The sequence below is a fragment of the Myxine glutinosa genome, chromosome 13 (genome assembly GCF_964187855.1).
Source record: "Myxine glutinosa chromosome 13, kmMyxGlut1.1, whole genome shotgun sequence".
NCBI classification, from domain to species: Eukaryota; Metazoa; Chordata; class Myxini; order Myxiniformes; family Myxinidae; genus Myxine; species Myxine glutinosa.
The window spans coordinates 78,039,699-78,056,389 of NC_136273.1; positions in this window are offsets into that span (position 1 = coordinate 78,039,699).

The following is a 16,691-nucleotide window of genomic DNA, read 5'->3' on the forward strand; positions in this document are numbered from 1 at the left end:
ATTGAATTGCAGTGAGAGTGAGAGATTTGTTTGGATTGAATTACAGTGAGAGTGAGAGATTTGTTTGGATTGAAAGACAGTGAGAGTGTGAGATTTGTTTGGATTGAATTACAGTGAGAGTGGGAGATTTGTTTGGATTGAATTACAGTGAGAGTGAGAGATTTGTTTGGATTGAATTACAGTGAGAGTGAGAGATTTGTTTGGATTGAATTGCAGTGAGAGTGGGAGATTTGTTTGGATTGAATTGCAGTGAGAGTGATAGATTTGTTTGGATTGAATTACAGTGAGAGTGAGAGATTTGTTTGGATTGAATTACAGTGAGAGGGTGAGATTTGTTTGGATTGAATTACAGTGAGAGGGTGAGATTTGTTTGGATTGAATTACAGTGAGAGTGTGAGATTTGTTTGGATTGAATTACAGTGAGAGGGTGAGATTTGTTTGGATTGAATTACAGTGAGAGGGTGAGATTTGTTTGGATTGAATTACAGTGAGAGTGAGAGATTTGTTTGGATTGAATTACAGTGAGAGTGAGAGATTTGTTTGGATTGAATTACAGTGAGAGTGTGAGATTTGTTTGGATTGATTTACAGTGAGAGTGGGAGATTTGTTTGGATTGAATTACAGTGAGAGTGAGAGATTTGTTTGGATTGAATTACAGTGAGAGGGTGAGATTTGTTTGGATTGAATTACAGTGAGAGGGTGAGATTTGTTTGGATTGAATTACAGTGAGAGTGTGAGATTTGTTTGGATTGATTTACAGTGAGAGTGAGAGATTTGTTTGGATTGAATTACAGTGAGAGTGAGAGATTTGTTTGGATTGAATTACAGTGAGAGGGTGAGATTTGTTTGGATTGAAAGACAGTGAGAGGGTGAGATTTGTTTGGATTGAATTACAGTGAGAGTGAGAGATTTGTTTGGATTGAAAGACAGTGAGAGGGTGAGATTTGTTTGGATTGAATTACAGTGAGAGGGTGAGATTTGTTTGGATTGAATTACAGTGAGAGGGTGAGATTTGTTTGGATTGAATTACAGTGAGAGTGAGAGATTTGTTTGGATTGAATTACAGTGAGAGGGTGAGATTTGTTTGGATTGAATTACAGTGAGAGTGAGAGATTTGTTTGGATTGAATTACAGTGAGAGGGTGAGATTTGTTTGGATTGAATTACAGTGAGAGTGAGAGATTTGTTTGGATTGAAAGACAGTGAGAGGGTGAGATTTGTTTGGATTGAATTACAGTGAGAGTGAGAGATTTGTTTGGATTGAAAGACAGTGAGAGGGTGAGATTTGTTTGGATTGAAAGACAGTGAGAGTGAGAGATTTGTTTGGATTGAATTACAGTGAGAGGGTGAGATTTGTTTGGATTGAAAGACAGTGAGAGTGAGAGATTTGTTTGGATTGAATTACAGTGAGAGTGGGAGATTTGTTTGGATTGAATTACAATGAGAGTGAGAGATTTGTTTGGATTGAATTACAATGAGAGTGAGAGATTTGTTTGGATTGAATTACAGTGAGAGTGAGAGATTTGTTTGGATTGAATTACAATGAGAGTGAGAGATTTGTTTGGATTGAATTACAGTGAGAGTGAGAGATTTGTTTGGATTGAATTACAGTGAGAGTGTGAGATTTGTTTGGATTGAATTACAGTGAGAGTGAGAGATTTGTTTGGATTGAATTACAGTGAGAGTGAGAGATTTGTTTGGATTGAATTACAGTGAGAGTGAGAGATTTGTTTGGATTGAATTACAGTGAGAGTGAGAGATTTGTTTGGATTGAATTGCAGTGAGAGTGAGAGATTTGTTTGGATTGAATTACAGTGAGAGTGAGAGATTTGTTTGGATTGAATTACAGTGAGAGTGAGAGATTTGTTTGGATTGAATTACAGTGAGAGTGAGAGATTTGTTTGGATTGAATTACAGTGAGAGTGAGAGATTTGTTTGGATTGAATTACAGTGAGAGGGAGAGATTTGTTTGGATTGAATTACAGTGAGAGTGAGAGATTTGTTTGGATTGAATTACAGTGAGAGTGAGAGATGTGTTTGGATTGAATTACAATGAGAGTGAGAGATTTGTTTGGATTGAATTACAATGAGAGTGAGAGATTTGTTTGGATTGAATTGCAGTGAGAGTGAGAGATTTGTTTGGATTGAATTACAGTGAGAGGGTGAGATTTGTTTGGATTGAATTACAGTGAGAGGGTGAGATTTGTTTGGATTGAATTACAGTGAGAGTGAGAGATTTGTTTGGATTGAATTACAGTGAGAGTGAGAGATTTGTTTGGATTGAATTGCAGTGAGAGTGAGAGATTTGTTTGGATTGAATTACAATGAGAGTGAGAGATTTGTTTGGATTGAATTGCAGTGAGAGTGAGAGATTTGTTTGGATTGAATTACAGTGAGAGTGAGAGATTTGTTTGGATTGAATTACAGTGAGAGTGAGAGATTTGTTTGGATTGAAAGACAGTGAGAGGGTGAGATTTGTTTGGATTGAATTACAGTGAGAGGGTGAGATTTGTTTGGATTGAATTACAGTGAGAGGGTGAGATTTGTTTGGATTGAATTACAGTGAGAGGGTGAGATTTGTTTGGATTGAATTACAATGAGAGGGTGAGATTTGTTTGGATTGAATTACAGTGAGAGGGTGAGATTTGTTTGGATTGAATTACAGTGAGAGGGTGAGATTTGTTTGGATTGAATTACAGTGAGAGGGTGAGATTTGTTTGGATTGAATTACAGTGAGAGGGTGAGATTTGTTTGGATTGAATTACAATGAGAGTGTGAGATTTGTTTGGATTGAATTACAGTGAGAGGGTGAGATTTGTTTGGATTGAATTACAGTGAGAGGGTGAGATTTGTTTGGATTGAATTACAATGAGAGTGTGAGATTTGTTTGGATTGAATTACAGTGAGAGGGTGAGATTTGTTTGGATTGAATTACAGTGAGAGGGTGAGATTTGTTTGGATTGAATTACAGTGAGAGGGTGAGATTTGTTTGGATTGAATTACAGTGAGAGGGTGAGATTTGTTTGGATTGAATTACAGTGAGAGGGTGAGATTTGTTTGGATTGAATTACAGTGAGAGTGAGAGATTTGTTTGGATTGAATTACAGTGAGAGTGAGAGATTTGTTTGGATTGAATTACAGTGAGAGTGAGAGATTTGTTTTGATTGAATTACAGTGAGAGTGAGAGATTTGTTTGGATTGAATTACAATGAGAGTGAGAGATTTGTTTGGATTGAAAGACAGTGAGAGGGTGAGATTTGTTTGGATTGAAAGACAGTGAGAGTGAGAGATTTGTTTGGATTGAATTACAATGAGAGTGAGAGATTTGTTTGGATTGAATTACAATGAGAGTGAGAGATTTGTTTGGATTGAAAGACAGTGAGAGTGAGAGATTTGTTTGGATTGAATTACAATGAGAGTGAGAGATTTGTTTGGATTGAATTGCAGTGAGAGTGAGAGATTTGTTTGGATTGAATTACAATGAGAGTGAGAGATTTGTTTGGATTGAATTGCAGTGAGAGTGAGAGATTTGTTTGGATTGAATTGCAGTGAGAGTGAGAGATTTGTTTGGATTGAATTACAATGAGAGTGAGAGATTTGTTTGGATTGAATTACAGTGAGAGTGAGAGATTTGTTTGGATTGAATTACAATGAGAGTGAGAGATTTGTTTGGATTGAATTGCAGTGAGAGTGAGAGATTTGTTTGGATTGAATTACAATGAGAGTGAGAGATTTGTTTGGATTGAAAGACAGTGAGAGGGTGAGATTTGTTTGGATTGAATTACAGTGAGAGGGTGAGATTTGTTTGGATTGAAAGACAGTGAGAGGGTGAGATTTGTTTGGATTGAATTACAATGAGAGTGAGAGATTTGTTTGGATTGAATTGCAGTGAGAGTGAGAGATTTGTTTGGATTGAAAGACAGTGAGAGGGTGAGATTTGTTTGGATTGAATTACAGTGAGAGGGTGAGATTTGTTTGGATTGAAAGACAGTGAGAGGGTGAGATTTGTTTGGATTGAATTACAATGAGAGTGAGAGATTTGTTTGGATTGAATTACAGTGAGAGTGAGAGATTTCTTTGGATTGAATTACAATGAGAGTGAGAGATTTGTTTGGATTGAATTACAGTGAGAGTGAGAGATTTGTTTGGATTGAATTACAGTGAGAGGGTGAGATTTGTTTGGATTGAATTACAATGAGAGTGAGAGATTTGTTTGGATTGAATTGCAGTGAGAGTGAGAGATTTCTTTGGATTGAATTACAATGAGAGTGAGAGATTTGTTTGGATTGAATTACAGTGAGAGTGGGAGATTTGTTTGGATTGAATTACAGTGAGAGTGTGAGATTTGTTTGGATTGAATTACAATGAGAGTGAGAGATTTGTTTGGATTGAATTGCAGTGAGAGTGAGAGATTTGTTTGGATTGAATTACAATGAGAGTGAGAGATTTGTTTGGATTGAATTACAGTGAGAGTGAGAGATTTGTTTGGATTGAATTACAGTGAGAGTGAGAGATTTGTTTGGATTGAATTACAGTGAGAGTGGGAGATTTGTTTGGATTGAATTACAGTGAGAGTGGGAGATTTGTTTGGATTGAATTGCAGTGAGAGTGAGAGATTTGTTTGGATTGAATTACAGTGAGAGTGAGAGATTTGTTTGGATTGAATTGCAGTGAGAGTGAGAGATTTGTTTGGATTGAATTGCAGTGAGAGTGAGAGATTTGTTTGGATTGAATTACAGTGAGAGTGGGAGATTTGTTTGGATTGAATTGCAGTGAGAGTGGGAGATTTGTTTGGATTGAATTACAGTGAGAGTGAGAGATTTGTTTGGATTGAATTGCAGTGAGAGTGGGAGATTTGTTTGGATTGAATTACAATGAGAGTGAGAGATTTGTTTGGATTGAATTGCAGTGAGAGTGGGAGATTTGTTTGGATTGAATTACAATGAGAGTGAGAGATTTGTTTGGATTGAATTGCAGTGAGAGTGAGAGATTTGTTTGGATTGAATTACAATGAGAGTGAGAGATTTGTTTGGATTGAATTACAGTGAGAGTGAGAGATTTGTTTGGATTGAATTACAGTGAGAGTGAGAGATTTGTTTGGATTGAATTACAATGAGAGTGAGAGATTTGTTTGGATTGAATTACAGTGAGAGTGAGAGATTTGTTTGGATTGAATTACAGTGAGAGTGAGAGATTTGTTTGGATTGAATTACAGTGAGAGTGGGAGATTTGTTTGGATTGAATTACAGTGAGAGTGGGAGATTTGTTTGGATTGAATTGCAGTGAGAGTGAGAGATTTGTTTGGATTGAATTACAGTGAGAGTGGGAGATTTGTTTGGATTGAATTACAGTGAGAGTGAGAGATTTGTTTGGATTGAATTGCAGTGAGAGTGGGAGATTTGTTTGGATTGAATTACAATGAGAGTGAGAGATTTGTTTGGATTGAATTGCAGTGAGAGTGAGAGATTTGTTTGGATTGAATTGCAGTGAGAGTGGGAGATTTGTTTGGATTGAATTACAATGAGAGTGAGAGATTTGTTTGGATTGAATTGCAGTGAGAGTGAGAGATTTGTTTGGATTGAATTACAGTGAGAGTGAGAGATTTGTTTGGATTGAATTACAATGAGAGTGAGAGATTTGTTTGGATTGAATTACAGTGAGAGTGAGAGATTTGTTTGGATTGAATTACAGTGAGAGTGAGAGATTTGTTTGGATTGAATTACAGTCAGAGTGAGAGATTTGTTTGGATTGAATTACAGTGAGAGTGAGAGATTTGTTTGGATTGAATTACAATGAGAGTGAGAGATTTGTTTGGATTGAATTACAGTGAGAGTGAGAGATTTGTTTGGATTGAATTACAGTGAGAGTGAGAGATTTGTTTGGATTGAATTACAGTGAGAGTGAGAGATTTGTTTGGATTGAATTACAGTGAGAGTGAGAGATTTGTTTGGATTGAAAGACAGTGAGAGTGAGAGATTTGTTTGGATTGAATTACAGTGAGAGGGTGAGATTTGTTTGGATTGAATTACAGTGAGAGGGTGAGATTTGTTTGGATTGAATTACAGTGAGAGTGTGAGATTTGTTTGGATTGAATTACAGTGAGAGGGTGAGATTTGTTTGGATTGAATTACAGTGAGAGGGTGAGATTTGTTTGGATTGAATTACAGTGAGAGGGTGAGATTTGTTTGGAGTGAATTACAATGAGAGTGAGAGATTTGTTTGGAGTGAATTACAGTGAGAGTGAGAGATTTGTTTGGATTGAATTACAGTGAGAGGGTGAGATTTGTTTGGATTGAATTACAGTGAGAGGGTGAGATTTGTTTGGATTGAATTACAGTGAGAGGGTGAGATTTGTTTGGAGTGAATTACAATGAGAGTGAGAGATTTGTTTGGATTGAAAGACAATGAGAGTGAGAGATTTGTTTGGATTGAATTACAGTGAGAGTGTGAGATTTGTTTGGATTGAATTACAATGAGAGTGAGAGATTTGTTTGGATTGAAAGACAGTGAGAGGGTGAGATTTGTTTGGATTGAATTACAGTGAGAGTGAGAGATTTGTTTGGATTGAATTACAATGAGAGTGAGAGATTTGTTTGGATTGAAAGACAGTGAGAGGGTGAGATTTGTTTGGATTGAATTACAATGAGAGTGAGAGATTTGTTTGGATTGAATTACAGTGAGAGGGTGAGATTTGTTTGGATTGAATTACAATGAGAGTGAGAGATTTGTTTGGATTGAATTGCAGTGAGAGTGAGAGATTTGTTTGGATTGAATTACAGTGAGAGTGAGAGATTTGTTTGGATTGAAAGACAGTGAGAGTGAGAGATTTGTTTGGATTGAATTACAGTGAGAGTGAGAGATTTGTTTGGATTGAATTACAGTGAGAGTGAGAGATTTGTTTGGATTGAATTACAGTGAGAGTGAGAGATTTGTTTGGATTGAATTACAGTGAGAGTGTGAGATTTGTTTGGATTGAATTACAATGAGAGTGAGAGATTTGTTTGGATTGAATTACAGTGAGAGTGAGAGATTTGTTTGGATTGAATTGCAGTGAGAGTGTGAGATTTGTTTGGATTGAATTACAGTGAGAGTGAGAGATTTGTTTGGATTGAATTACAGTGAGAGTGAGAGATTTGTTTGGATTGAATTACAGTGAGAGTGAGAGATTTGTTTGGATTGAATTACAGTGAGAGTGTGAGATTTGTTTGGATTGAATTACAGTGAGAGTGAGAGATTTGTTTGGATTGAATTACAGTGAGAGTGAGAGATTTGTTTGGATTGAATTACAGTGAGAGTGAGAGATTTGTTTGGATTGAATTACAGTGAGAGTGAGAGATTTGTTTGGATTGAATTACAGTGAGAGTGAGAGATTTGTTTGGATTGAAAGACAGTGAGAGTGAGAGATTTGTTTGGATTGAATTACAGTGAGAGTGAGAGATTTGTTTGGATTGAATTGCAGTGAGAGTGAGAGATTTGTTTGGATTGAATTACAGTGAGAGTGAGAGATTTGTTTGGATTGAAAGACAGTGAGAGTGAGAGATTTGTTTGGATTGAATTACAGTGAGAGTGAGAGATTTGTTTGGATTGAATTACAGTGAGAGTGAGAGATTTGTTTGGATTGAATTACAGTGAGAGTGAGAGATTTGTTTGGATTGAATTACAGTGAGAGTGTGAGATTTGTTTGGATTGAATTACAGTGAGAGTGTGAGATTTGTTTGGATTGAATTACAGTGAGAGGGTGAGATTTGTTTGGATTGAATTACAGTGAGAGGGTGAGATTTGTTTGGAGTGAATTACAATGAGAGTGAGAGATTTGTTTGGATTGAATTACAGTGAGAGTGAGAGATTTGTTTGGATTGAATTACAGTGAGAGTGAGAGATTTGTTTGGAGTGAATTACAGTGAGAGGGTGAGATTTGTTTGGATTGAATTACAGTGAGAGGGTGAGATTTGTTTGGATTGAATTACAGTGAGAGTGTGAGATTTGTTTGGATTGAATTACAGTGAGAGTGTGAGATTTGTTTGGATTGAATTACAATGAGAGTGAGAGATTTGTTTGGATTGAAAGACAGTGAGAGGGTGAGATTTGTTTGGATTGAATTACAGTGAGAGTGAGAGATTTGTTTGGATTGAATTACAGTGAGAGTGAGAGATTTGTTTGGATTGAATTACAATGAGAGTGAGAGATTTGTTTGGATTGAATTACAATGAGAGTGAGAGATTTGTTTGGATTGAAAGACAGTGAGAGTGAGAGATTTGTTTGGATTGAAAGACAGTGAGAGTGAGAGATTTGTTTGGATTGAAAGACAGTGAGAGTGAGAGATTTGTTTGGATTGAAAGACAGTGAGAGGGTGAGATTTGTTTGGATTGAATTACAGTGAGAGTGAGAGATTTGTTTGGATTAAATTACAGTGAGAGTGAGAGATTTGTTTGGATTGAATTACAGTGAGAGTGAGAGATTTGTTTGGATTGAATTACAGTGAGAGTGAGAGATTTGTTTGGATTGAATTACAGTGAGAGTGAGAGATTTGTTTGGATTGAATTACAATGAGAGTGGGAGATTTGTTTGGACTGAATTACAGTGAGAGTGAGAGATTTGTTTGGATTGAATTACAATGAGAGTGAGAGATTTGTTTGGATTGAAAGACAGTGAGAGTGAGAGATTTGTTTGGATTGAATTACAATGAGAGTGAGAGATTTGTTTGGATTGAAAGACAGTGAGAGTGAGAGATTTGTTTGGATTGAATTACAGTGAGAGTGAGAGATTTGTTTGGATTGAATTACAATGAGAGTGAGAGATTTGTTTGGATTGAATTACAATGAGAGTGAGAGATTTGTTTGGATTGAAAGACAGTGAGAGTGAGAGATTTGTTTGGATTGAATTACAATGAGAGTGAGAGATTTGTTTGGATTGAAAGACAGTGAGAGTGAGAGATTTGTTTGGATTGAATTACAATGAGAGTGAGAGATTTGTTTGGATTGAATTGCAGTGAGAGTGAGAGATTTGTTTGGATTGAATTACAATGAGAGTGAGAGATTTGTTTGGATTGAATTACAATGAGAGTGAGAGATTTGTTTGGATTGAAAGACAGTGAGAGTGAGAGATTTGTTTGGATTGAAAGACAGTGAGAGTGAGAGATTTGTTTGGATTGAATTACAGTGAGAGTGAGAGATTTGTTTGGATTGAATTACAGTGAGAGTGAGAGATTTGTTTGGATTGAATTACAGTGAGAGTGAGAGATTTGTTTGGATTGAATTACAGTGAGAGTGAGAGATTTGTTTGGATTGAATTACAGTGAGAGTGGGAGATTTGTTTGGATTGAATTACAGTGAGAGTGAGAGATTTGTTTGGATTGAATTACAGTGAGAGTGGGAGATTTGTTTGGATTGAATTACAGTGAGAGTGGGAGATTTGTTTGGATTGAATTACAGTGAGAGTGGGAGATTTGTTTGGATTGAATTACAGTGAGAGTGAGAGATTTGTTTGGATTGAATTACAGTGAGAGTGGGAGATTTGTTTGGATTGAATTACAGTGAGAGTGAGAGATTTGTTTGGATTGAAAGACAGTGAGAGTGGGAGATTTGTTTGGATTGAATTACAGTGAGAGTGGGAGATTTGTTTGGATTGAAAGACAGTGAGAGTGAGAGATTTGTTTGGACTGAATTACAGTGAGAGTGGGAGATTTGTTTGGATTGAATTACAGTGAGAGTGTGAGATTTGTTTGGATTGAATTACAGTGAGAGTGAGAGATTTGTTTGGATTGAAAGACAGTGAGAGTGGGAGATTTGTTTGGATTGAATTACAGTGAGAGTGAGAGATTTGTTTGGATTGAATTACAGTGAGAGTGAGAGATTTGTTTGGATTGAATTACAGTGAGAGTGTGAGATTTGTTTGGATTGAATTACAGTGAGAGTGTGAGATTTGTTTGGATTGAAAGACAGTGAGAGTGAGAGATTTGTTTGGATTGAATTACAGTGAGAGGGTGAGATTTGTTTGGATTGAATTACAGTGAGAGTGAGAGATTTGTTTGGATTGAATTACAGTGAGAGTGAGAGATTTGTTTGGATTGAATTACAGTGAGAGTGAGAGATTTGTTTGGATTGAATTACAATGAGAGTGAGAGATTTGTTTGGATTGAAAGACAGTGAGAGTGAGAGATTTGTTTGGATTGAATTACAGTGAGAGTGTGAGATTTGTTTGGATTGAAAGACAGTGAGAGTGTGAGATTTGTTTGGATTGAAAGACAGTGAGAGTGGGAGATTTGTTTGGATTGAATTACAATGAGAGTGAGAGATTTGTTTGGATTGAATTACAATGAGAGTGAGAGATTTGTTTGGATTGAAAGACAGTGAGAGTGAGAGATTTGTTTGGATTGAATTACAGTGAGAGTGAGAGATTTGTTTGGATTGAATTACAGTGAGAGTGTGAGATTTGTTTGGATTGAATTACAGTGAGAGTGAGAGATTTGTTTGGATTGAAAGACAGTGAGAGTGAGAGATTTGTTTGGATTGAAAGACAGTGAGAGTGTGAGATTTGTTTGGATTGAAAGACAGTGAGAGTGGGAGATTTGTTTGGATTGAATTACAGTGAGAGTGAGAGATTTGTTTGGATTGAATTACAGTGAGAGTGAGAGATTTGTTTGGATTGAATTACAGTGAGAGTGTGAGATTTGTTTGGATTGAATTACAGTGAGAGTGTGAGATTTGTTTGGATTGAAAGACAGTGAGAGTGAGAGATTTGTTTGGATTGAATTACAGTGAGAGTGGGAGATTTGTTTGGATTGAATTACAGTGAGAGTGTGAGATTTGTTTGGATTGAATTGCAGTGAGAGTGAGAGATTTGTTTGGATTGAATTACAGTGAGAGTGAGAGATTTGTTTGGATTGAAAGACAGTGAGAGTGTGAGATTTGTTTGGATTGAATTGCAGTGAGAGTGAGAGATTTGTTTGGATTGAATTACAGTGAGAGTGGGAGATTTGTTTGGATTGAATTACAGTGAGAGTGTGAGATTTGTTTGGATTGAATTACAGTGAGAGTGTGAGATTTGTTTGGATTGAATTACAGTGAGAGTGAGAGATTTGTTTGGATTGAAAGACAGTGAGAGTGGGAGATTTGTTTGGATTGAATTGCAGTGAGAGTGAGAGATTTGTTTGGATTGAATTACAGTGAGAGTGAGAGATTTGTTTGGATTGAATTACAGTGAGAGGGTGAGATTTGTTTGGATTGAATTACAGTGAGAGGGTGAGATTTGTTTGGATTGAATTACAGTGAGAGTGTGAGATTTGTTTGGATTGAATTACAGTGAGAGGGTGAGATTTGTTTGGATTGAATTACAGTGAGAGTGTGAGATTTGTTTGGATTGAATTACAGTGAGAGGGTGAGATTTGTTTGGATTGAAAGACAGTGAGAGTGAGAGATTTGTTTGGATTGAATTACAGTGAGAGGGTGAGATTTGTTTGGATTGAATTACAATGAGAGGGTGAGATTTGTTTGGATTGAATTACAGTGAGAGGGTGAGATTTGTTTGGATTGAATTGCAGTGAGAGTGAGAGATTTGTTTGGATTGAATTACAGTGAGAGTGAGAGATTTGTTTGGATTGAATTACAGTGAGAGGGTGAGATTTGTTTGGATTGAATTACAGTGAGAGTGGGAGATTTGTTTGGATTGAATTGCAGTGAGAGTGAGAGATTTGTTTGGATTGAATTACAGTGAGAGGGTGAGATTTGTTTGGATTGAATTACAGTGAGAGTGAGAGATTTGTTTGGATTGAATTACAGTGAGAGGGTGAGATTTGTTTGGATTGAATTACAGTGAGAGTGTGAGATTTGTTTGGATTGAATTACAGTGAGAGGGTGAGATTTGTTTGGATTGAAAGACAGTGAGAGTGAGAGATTTGTTTGGATTGAATTACAGTGAGAGGGTGAGATTTGTTTGGATTGAATTACAGTGAGAGGGTGAGATTTGTTTGGATTGAAAGACAGTGAGAGTGAGAGATTTGTTTGGATTGAATTACAGTGAGAGTGTGAGATTTGTTTGGATTGAATTACAGTGAGAGTGTGAGATTTGTTTGGATTGAATTACAGTGAGAGGGTGAGATTTGTTTGGATTGAATTACAGTGAGAGGGTGAGATTTGTTTGGATTGAATTACAGTGAGAGTGGGAGATTTGTTTGGATTGAATTACAGTGAGAGGGTGAGATTTGTTTGGATTGAATTACAGTGAGAGGGTGAGATTTGTTTGGATTGAATTACATTGAGAGTGTGAGATTTGTTTGGATTGAATTACAGTGAGAGGGTGAGATTTGTTTGGATTGAAAGACAGTGAGAGGGTGAGATTTGTTTGGATTGAATTACAGTGAGAGGGTGACATTTGTTTGGATTGAATTACAGTGAGAGGGTGAGATTTGTTTGGATTGAATTACAGTGAGAGGGTGAGATTTGTTTGGATTGAAAGACAGTGAGAGGGTGACATTTGTTTGGATTGAATTACAGTGAGAGGGTGAGATTTGTTTGGATTGAATTACAGTGAGAGTGAGAGATTTGTTTGGATTGAATTACAGTGAGAGTGAGAGATTTGTTTGGATTGAATTACAGTGAGAGGGAGAGATTTGTTTGGATTGAAAGACAGTGAGAGGGTGAGATTTGTTTGGATTGAATTACAGTGAGAGGGTGAGATTTGTTTGGATTGAATTACAGTGAGAGTGAGAGATTTGTTTGGATTGAATTACAGTGAGAGTGAGAGATTTGTTTGGATTGAAAGACAGTGAGAGGGTGAGATTTGTTTGGATTGAATTACAGTGAGAGGGTGAGATTTGTTTGGATTGAATTACAGTGAGAGTGAGAGATTTGTTTGGATTGAATTACAGTGAGAGGGTGAGATTTGTTTGGATTGAATTACAGTGAGAGTGAGAGATTTGTTTGGATTGAATTACAGTGAGAGTGAGAGATTTGTTTGGATTGAAAGACAGTGAGAGGGTGAGATTTGTTTGGATTGAAAGACAGTGAGAGTGAGAGATTTGTTTGGATTGAATTACAGTGAGAGTGAGAGATTTGTTTGGATTGAATTACAATGAGAGTGAGAGATTTGTTTGGATTGAATTACAGTGAGAGTGAGAGATTTGTTTGGATTGAATTACAGTGAGAGTGAGAGATTTGTTTGGATTGAATTACAGTGAGAGTGAGAGATTTGTTTGGATTGAATTACAGTGAGAGTGAGAGATTTGTTTGGATTGAATTACAGTGAGAGTGAGAGATTTGTTTGGATTGAATTACAGTGAGAGTGAGAGATTTGTTTGGATTGAATTGCAGTGAGAGTGAGAGATTTGTTTGGATTGAATTACAATGAGAGTGAGAGATTTGTTTGGATTGAATTGCAGTGAGAGTGAGAGATTTGTTTGGATTGAATTACAGTGAGAGTGAGAGATTTGTTTGGATTGAAAGACAGTGAGAGTGAGAGATTTGTTTGGATTGAATTACAGTGAGAGTGAGAGATTTGTTTGGATTGAATTACAGTGAGAGTGAGAGATTTGTTTGGATTGAAAGACAGTGAGAGTGAGAGATTTGTTTGGATTGAATTACAGTGAGAGGGTGAGATTTGTTTGGATTGAATTACAGTGAGAGTGTGAGATTTGTTTGGATTGAATTACAGTGAGAGTGTGAGATTTGTTTGGATTGAATTACAGTGAGAGTGTGAGATTTGTTTGGATTGAATTACAGTGAGAGTGAGAGATGTGTTTGGATTGAATTACAATGAGAGTGAGAGATGTGTTTGGATTGAATTACAGTGAGAGTGAGAGATGTGTTTGGATTGAATTACAGTGAGAGTGTGAGATTTGTTTGGATTGAATTACAGTGAGAGTGAGAGATTTGTTTGGATTGAATTACAATGAGAGTGAGAGATGTGTTTGGATTGAATTACAATGAGAGTGAGAGATTTGTTTGGATTGAATTGCAGTGAGAGGGTGAGATTTGTTTGGATTGAATTACAGTGAGAGTGAGAGATTTGTTTGGATTGAATTACAGTGAGAGTGAGAGATTTGTTTGGATTGAATTACAGTGAGAGGGTGAGATTTGTTTGGATTGAATTACAATGAGAGTGAGAGATTTGTTTGGATTGAATTGCAGTGAGAGGGTGAGATTTGTTTGGATTGAATTGCAGTGAGAGGGTGAGATTTGTTTGGATTGAATTACAGTGAGAGTGAGAGATTTGTTTGGATTGAATTACAGTGAGAGTGAGAGATTTGTTTGGATTGAATTACAGTGAGAGTGAGAGATTTGTTTGGATTGAATTACAGTGAGAGTGAGAGATTTGTTTGGATTGAAAGACAGTGAGAGTGAGAGATTTGTTTGGATTGAATTACAGTGAGAGGGTGAGATTTGTTTGGATTGAATTACAGTGAGAGTGTGAGATTTGTTTGGATTGAATTACAGTGAGAGTGTGAGATTTGTTTGGATTGAATTACAGTGAGAGTGAGAGATTTGTTTGGATTGAATTACAATGAGAGTGAGAGATGTGTTTGGATTGAATTACAGTGAGAGTGAGAGATGTGTTTGGATTGAATTACAGTGAGAGTGAGAGATTTGTTTGGATTGAATTACAGTGAGAGGGTGAGATTTGTTTGGATTGAATTACAGTGAGAGGGTGAGATTTGTTTGGATTGAATTACAGTGAGAGGGTGAGATTTGTTTGGATTGAATTACAGTGAGAGGGTGAGATTTGTTTGGATTGAATTACAGTGAGAGTGTGAGATTTGTTTGGATTGAATTACAGTGAGAGTGAGAGATTTGTTTGGATTGAATTACAGTGAGAGTGTGAGATTTGTTTGGATTGAATTACAGTGAGAGTGAGAGATTTGTTTGGATTGAATTACAGTGAGAGTGAGAGATTTGTTTGGATTGAAAGACAGTGAGAGTGAGAGATTTGTTTGGATTGAATTACAGTGAGAGTGTGAGATTTGTTTGGATTGAATTACAGTGAGAGTGTGAGATTTGTTTGGATTGAATTACAGTGAGAGGGTGAGATTTGTTTGGATTGAATTACAGTGAGAGGGTGAGATTTGTTTGGATTGAATTACAGTGAGAGTGAGAGATTTGTTTGGATTGAATTACAGTGAGAGTGAGAGATTTGTTTGGATTGAATTACAGTGAGAGTGAGAGATTTGTTTGGATTGAATTACAGTGAGAGGGTGAGATTTGTTTGGATTGAATTACAGTGAGAGTGAGAGATTTGTTTGGATTGAATTACAGTGAGAGTGTGAGATTTGTTTGGATTGAATTACAGTGAGAGTGAGAGATTTGTTTAGATTGAAAGACAGTGAGAGGGTGAGATTTGTTTGGATTGAATTACAGTGAGAGTGAGAGATTTGTTTGGATTGAAAGACAGTGAGAGGGTGAGATTTGTTTGGATTGAATTACAGTGAGAGGGTGAGATTTGTTTGGATTGAATTACAGTGAGAGTGAGAGATTTGTTTGGATTGAATTACAGTGAGAGGGTGAGATTTGTTTGGATTGAATTACAGTGAGAGTGAGAGATTTGTTTGGATTGAATTACAGTGAGAGGGTGAGATTTGTTTGGATTGAATTACAGTGAGAGTGAGAGATTTGTTTGGATTGAAAGACAGTGAGAGGGTGAGATTTGTTTGGATTGAATTACAGTGAGAGTGAGAGATTTGTTTGGATTGAAAGACAGTGAGAGGGTGAGATTTGTTTGGATTGAATTACAGTGAGAGTGGGAGATTTGTTTGGATTGAATTACAATGAGAGTGAGAGATTTGTTTGGATTGAATTACAATGAGAGTGAGAGATTTGTTTGGATTGAATTACAATGAGAGTGAGAGATTTGTTTGGATTGAATTACAATGAGAGTGAGAGATTTGTTTGGATTGAATTACAGTGAGAGTGAGAGATTTGTTTGGATTGAATTACAATGAGAGTGAGAGATTTGTTTGGATTGAATTACAATGAGAGTGAGAGATTTGTTTGGATTGAAAGACAGTGAGAGGGTGAGATTTGTTTGGATTGAATTACAGTGAGAGTGAGAGATTTGTTTGGATTGAATTACAATGAGAGTGAGAGATTTGTTTGGATTGAAAGACAGTGAGAGGGTGAGATTTGTTTGGATTGAATTACAATGAGAGTGAGAGATTTGTTTGGATTGAATTACAATGAGAGTGAGAGATTTGTTTGGATTGAATTACAGTGAGAGGGTGAGATTTGTTTGGATTGAATTACAGTGAGAGTGAGAGATTTGTTTGGATTGAAAGACAGTGAGAGGGTGAGATTTGTTTGGATTGAATTACAGTGAGAGTGAGAGATTTGTTTGGATTGAAAGACAGTTAGAGGGTGAGATTTGTTTGGATTGAATTACAGTGAGAGTGGGAGATTTGTTTGGATTGAATTACAATGAGAGTGAGAGATTTGTTTGGATTGAATTACAATGAGAGTGAGAGATTTGTTTGGATTGAATTACAATGAGAGTGAGAGATTTGTTTGGATTGAATTACAATGAGAGTGAGAGATTTGTTTGGATTGAATTACAGTGAGAGTGAGAGATTTGTTTGGATTGAATTACAATGAGAGTGAGAGATTTGTTTGGATTGAATTACAATGAGAGTGAGAGATTTGTTTGGATTGAATTACAGTGAGAGTGAGAGATTTGTTTGGATTGAATTACAGTGAGAGTGAGAGATTTGTT